This window comes from Drosophila elegans, unplaced genomic scaffold (genome assembly GCF_018152505.1).
Source record: "Drosophila elegans isolate 14027-0461.03 unplaced genomic scaffold, ASM1815250v1 contig_468, whole genome shotgun sequence".
NCBI classification, from domain to species: Eukaryota; Metazoa; Arthropoda; class Insecta; order Diptera; family Drosophilidae; genus Drosophila; species Drosophila elegans.
Window position 1 is genome coordinate 4263926 of NW_024545855.1, and position 6216 is coordinate 4270141.

The following is a 6216-nucleotide window of genomic DNA, read 5'->3' on the forward strand; positions in this document are numbered from 1 at the left end:
TTTTAATTGCTCTGTTTCATATTTACTACAAGCAGCGAGTGGATTTCCACCGCTTTTATGTTATGCAGGTGTATTTCGGTACGGTTGATTCATTAATCTAAAATCTCGGCAAATCGATGGCAGTGATGAGCGGAAAATGCTCGGATCATTAATCTGTCAAATTGAAAACAGAAAAATGCTTCCTCGCCGTAATCGAAATAGTGATCTTCTGGCAGTCCAGCGATCATGGCAACGATTTGTGTCAACAATATCTCCGCCATATCCCCATCACCGAGATCTCTATTCAATAAGCGATCTGTAAATGACAAGTTGCAAAAGACAGTTTTCCCAGAAGCACAGTACTGCTAGGGGCAGAGTCGAACCGCCTCTTCCGTCGAATCAAGCTGATTGCCTCCTCGGATGCCAAGCAAATATAGCCATATGCATATGGGCATTATCCAACCGATTGCCGATTGCTTCCTGGGTTATGACTTCTGCGGCTAATGCTAAGAATTAGTTGTGGAAAAATTAACACCACGCGGGAACTCGGCATTGACCACAATGCTGATTGTTCTCCGTTTCTCTGTGGACCGAAAGCTGAAAACAATTTACGGGAACCAGCCTTCTGTATTCTGTGTTCTGTATTCTGGTATCTGTACTCTGGCCGTTGGCCAGCTGTTTGGCCAAGTGCATTGACCGACCGCCTGCAAATTGCACTCTTGCCAGCCAGTTCGCTGCACAAATTGATTTGAATGAAAGCGGGTAGGGAATACTATTCGCTGTTTGCTATTTGCCATTATCCATTTTCTATTTACTGTTAGCTCATCTCTGATTGATTTCTGCTGCCGCGGCTTCTTCTGTCACCTTTGACACATTTGGCAACGGGTTGGTCCGGATCGGAACGGGCGGAACTCATCATTCGGTTGCTAGGAAATTAAGTTCAGTCAGGTGATCTCGGGGGGCAGGATGAGGAGGAAATTCTACAAAGCGATTTCCAACTGGAAATTTTTGAAATATTGGCTTTTGACGCATCGATCGTCAAATATGGTGGAAGAATTTATTACCAAACAGGTTTGCTTAAATATTTAGCAAGATGCGATGCTCTTTTGACATGTAATTGCCGACCATCCAAAAACAGACTTTGTATTTAGCTTTAGTTCGTTACTTTGAACTTTTAAAATAAATGTACGGTAAACAGACAAATAGGTTTAGAAAACAGAATGCATATATAGTAAGAAAGATATGCATTCGTTAGCTTAAGATAGGTTAAGTTTATTACAAAAAAAATCTTTGATCCTACTCTTAGAGTAGGAAATACATAAAAAAGGAGGCTAGGTAAAAAGAAAGCACTTTAAGTAACAAATATGCATTTTTTTAATTAAAAAATATAGTTTGTAATATGAGCAATCATTAGTTGGCTAAGTCTTCAACTAATTTAAACATTAAATCTTATTTTAATCCTTTAAGAGCCACCTTGATTATGCAAATGTTAGCAAACAGACCGTGGTGCCAGCCAGCTCCCTGAATGCTGATTATGGGAACCTGGCTTTTGCATTGACGAAGAGAATGGAATTGAGATTTGCTGTGCTGTGTGGAGCTTAGCTGACACTCTGTCCTGGGCGAGTCAGTCGCGTATTTTCCAGCTGCCGTTGCCCATTTTCCGTTTTCTATTTTCCATTCGCCTTGCCCCAGCAGCAGCAGTAGGAGCAAACATCCACTAATCTCGACAATCGTCCGAAATCGACATGTAAGGCCCTTAAAATGCATGTATTCTTCGCCGGGTTGGGCTGCTCCAAAAGCAGTGGGCGTGGCAAGCCCAGACCACCAAAAGCTCCAGTCCAGGACAGAAACAGAACCACAGCGAAACTGAACTGAACAGGGGTTTCGTTTTCTGCAATTATCAAGATGATGTTTGCCAGTTGTTAGATGCTTCAGTTGCAGTTGCAGACCAACCAACCAAACAGTCGTAGGATTCGGTTTCGCAATTGGAAGAGAGGGGCTTGGCTTAGTCGGGTTTGTTTATTCGTTCTGGACACCGAGCGGAACTGGGACTTGGGCGTGGGTGTGGACAGCATTGGGGATCGTAATCCCTATTCCTATTCCTATCCCTATTCCGAATCCCTGGCCCTATATCGGCTGGTCATTAGTGCGCAATCGTTAGACTTTTAAATGCACACCACGTTCTGGCAGTTCTGCGACTGTTCTGTGCCCTGTTTTGTTACGAATATCGTACCAATTAAGTGGGGGAAAACACACGCCGAAAAGTAACCGAAACGGAGTGTCGAGCATCTGTACACAGCTTTAATCACGTTTCATACGACAGTACTCTGTGCAAAAAGGGTATGCTAGAATTTAGACTGGTCTTTACACAGTAGGTGCTTTAAGGAACAATTCGTTGTCAGATAGCAACCAATTAATCATTTTAAGGTTTAAAAAGCGATCTTATGAACATTTTATTACGATTTTAACTAGGTTTGACAATCTACATTAGCATTATTTCTTCCGTTGGGTTTTGGAAAATAAAATAAAGATTATTGAGCTGTTAGTCTGACAAAACATACCCAATGTTTTAATTAATTAATTAATTAATTATTTTTTGTTGTATATTATTATAATTAATTATTAATTAATATATTTTTAAAATTTTTAAAAATTAAAATTCAATAATTTCTAATCTGCAGAATGTAATAGTCCGAATTTCTTCAGTTTCTGGAACTAAAAGTAACAGGCAAAACTTTTGATTATAATAGCAAACCAAAATTTATTTTACGGTATTCCTTGATCGACTTTCCCGACTCAGCTATCCATCTTTTCATCGCAGCAAATGCGTTATAGGTTACGTGGGCATGTACGATGCAGTGGGCTCTATCGTATGTACAACCAATTAGCCGATTGGAGCAGAATGAGATCGAGAGCAGCTGAGGATTCATAAATCAACACAAAGTTCTAAAACAATCGGAATGCCGGTTGCCAATAAACGTTAATTGCGACTACAGGACAATGTGATGTGATGGCCATGAGAGCGTGGATATCGATATGGATATAGGATATGGTTTTGCTTCGACACCGAAACACCGGATTGGTTGTGGAGAAAGAAAAAGACAAACAGCCAGATCAGCAGATGCAAATGCAAATTGCTGTGGAGCGTTGAGCGTGTTGCGCCAATTTGCTTGGTCTGCCAACGTCTGTCAACGTCTAGGGGGCCCTTCTTAGCCAGATTGGATGGTTTCTTGGCTTCTCGGCTACTTGGCAACTTGGCTACTTGGCCACTTGGCTCCTGGGGTCTGGTTCTTGTCGGTCATTGGCAATTACATGCAGCTCACGTCCTGTCAAAGTTGAAAGATGACAAATCAACTTGACAGCCGCACCAATTTGCATGGCCACATGGCCAGCGACTAAGATGACGCTGATGATGACTGCACAGAAAAAAATGATCATTAAGTAAGTGTTACTGGAACTGATACGTTTGAAATTGTGAAAGCAATATTTTCAAAAATGTTAATTAAACATTTTACAAAATATTTGATTATAATAAAAAATATATATTAATCTGTCAACAATTCTTACTAAAAAGAAAATAAATCAGTTTGTTATTCTGAATTAAGCTTTAACTTGCTCTTCTATAGAAATTCTTAACCATTCGACCATAGACAAGTTAAATGAATTTCAATTTTATATAGTTCAACAATATAAAGAACTTAATAATTGGTACTAAAATCTTTATTTTCTGTTTGTGCACAGACCGTGAGTGAGGGGGCTTTGAAGATCCGGGGCTTAGAGATCAGAAGATCTGGTTTTCGCCACCAGCCTTGACGCCCGGCATTGTGTTATAATTGGCAGTTCGTGGAAAGCTTGAGTTTGAATCCTGTTAATTGGATTGCTTCTAGCATTGCATTTCGTTTGAGAATGGGAATGCCAAAAAGGGCTTTGCCCTATGGAATTCTGACCAGGACCTGAGGCCGGCGGCATTGGCCAGAATCCCCAAGAGATTGGCAGGTGGAATTAGCATATTAATTTATGGCACCGGGGATTGCACCCATTTTCATAGCCAATTCTTTCTCTGCGGTAATTACGATTCCATTAGAGTTGAATTTTATTGGCCATCGCATAAAAGCGAATTGAAATGGGCTCGAAAGGCCCCAAGGATTGCCGAAGACCGTTTGTTTTCCCGGCGACAGCTTCCGTCAATTTAATGGCTCCTTGCAGGAGGTGGCTGCCCGTCCCAGCAGGAAATTCACCTCCGACTGGGCCAGCAACTCGCATTGCAGGTTGGTTTTCGCTGGCAAAAGATGGTAATGAAGACAACTAACTGAGAGCCCCTAGTTCTGTGGAGCCAGGAATGGCCGACCACGCAAATTAGTTAATCATCATTTTTTCAGATCAGGGGATTTCAGGGCGCACTTGTTTTGAGCCATAAGTTAAAGCCTTTTACTGATCTTCTCCAGACTGTCGGCTGTCGTCGAGTGGGCCTTTTTTGCTGGCCTGTTTGTTCACACGACTTTCATGTTAGCAAGTCGTTCTGCTAACAGTAAAAATCAATAAGTACCAGGCGACTTGGCTTATTATGAGCCTTGCTTACAGTGAGCTAAATAACTTGGCTCACAGAACATGCGGCAATCATCGCTCCCCTCAGCAAACAAGCCATTAGGCATTAATTTTAGCCATATGCACTGGACTATACCATACACAATACAACATACACCAGGGACCTCCTCAAGATATGTCGCACTACAACAGCAAGAGCAAAAGCACGACAATGGGCAAAAAATAAATTAATGACATAACTTGGATGTAACACACGATCCGATTTGGGATGGGAATCAAGTTTATGAGTGGCCATGAAACTGGGGCGGGAGGTATAAGCTGCACTAATTTCGCGGTGTATAATAGGAGTAACATGCTCGTGCCCGCTCATATTTGCCCGACCTTTGGCCCCCCACCTTTCACATCGGGAGCCACCACCGGGAGATCAGGAAGATTGGACATTGCCGGCTTATGTAAGCAACCTTTTTGGGGTTAAATGCGCATTACAAACAATTTTGTAATGCCCAGTTAGGCAACAGAACTGAAATTTGTTTTCAAATTATTTAAGTCGAGCATGGCATGGATGAAGAGCGGATGCTGCTGGATTGCAATTGCAATTTACGTAAATTAAAGCAACATAATGCAAGACGTGTGGGTCACCGCGAGGGCTGAGCTGATTCCGAAAATTGCTCAGATTGAGCTGAGAAGTCTGACAAACTGGAATGGAGTGGCCATGGGAAGCACAGCTTTTGGATTTCTTGTGATCGTGGGCGGGCTTTGGAAAACTTAGATCCGAAAACAGATCTTATAAGAGTGCATAATTATGCGAGTGGTGGTCACACACTGTCACTAGAATTTGACAACCTGTTGTGATCGACTGACTGACAGGCGGAGAAAACGCGCTTCTTTGTTTAAAAGTTGAAAAGTGGTCAATGGAAAAGTGAGAGGGACTGCTGATAAGCCCTGGACAAGCGAAGAAACAAGAAAGTCGGGCCGAAGAAAGCCTACGGATCGGATCTCCCTTCGAAGCTACAAGATCGCCGATCTCGGGGGTGATGCATATTCAAGCGACCCTCGTTTTCTGTTTAACCCTCACGTGTCTGGTGTACTTGAAACATGACACATGAATATACAAATGGACGTTCACTTCTGGCCCGCAAAATGAAATGAGCTCTTAATTAAGCATCCGTGTCTGTTGTTTCTCCTCGCTTTTTTGAGCCTGCCTGGCATCCTTGAGCTGGTCAAACAAAAAAGAAAAAACCAAATACCAAACCGACATGCATGTTTGTGGCCAAAGTCTTTCTTTTCTAGCCATGACTTTCTGGCGGCTTTGCATAAGTGCAAGTGGGTCACACAGCTCCAAAGCTATATGGTTGTTCGATTTTCTTGTAAAACTGGCGCCTGACATCGTCGGCAGTGGCTATGGCTATGCATAGATAAATATCATACGTGCATCGGGGCAAACGAAACGGCGGGCACATCTGGTTATGAAGGAAGAAAAACGCCAAACGCAAAATGCCAAATACAAATAGAAATAAAAATAGAAATAGAAACAGAAATAAATAAAATAAATTTCGCCTGCAGCTTAGCTTGTTTGTTTGCCGGTGTGTTTTTGGGTTTGTTTGCCTTGCTCTGCCAGTCGAGCAATTTACAATTCGCACACATGCTGTGCTTGTTGCTGCCGCAATTGCTGTTGTACTGTAGTTACTACTT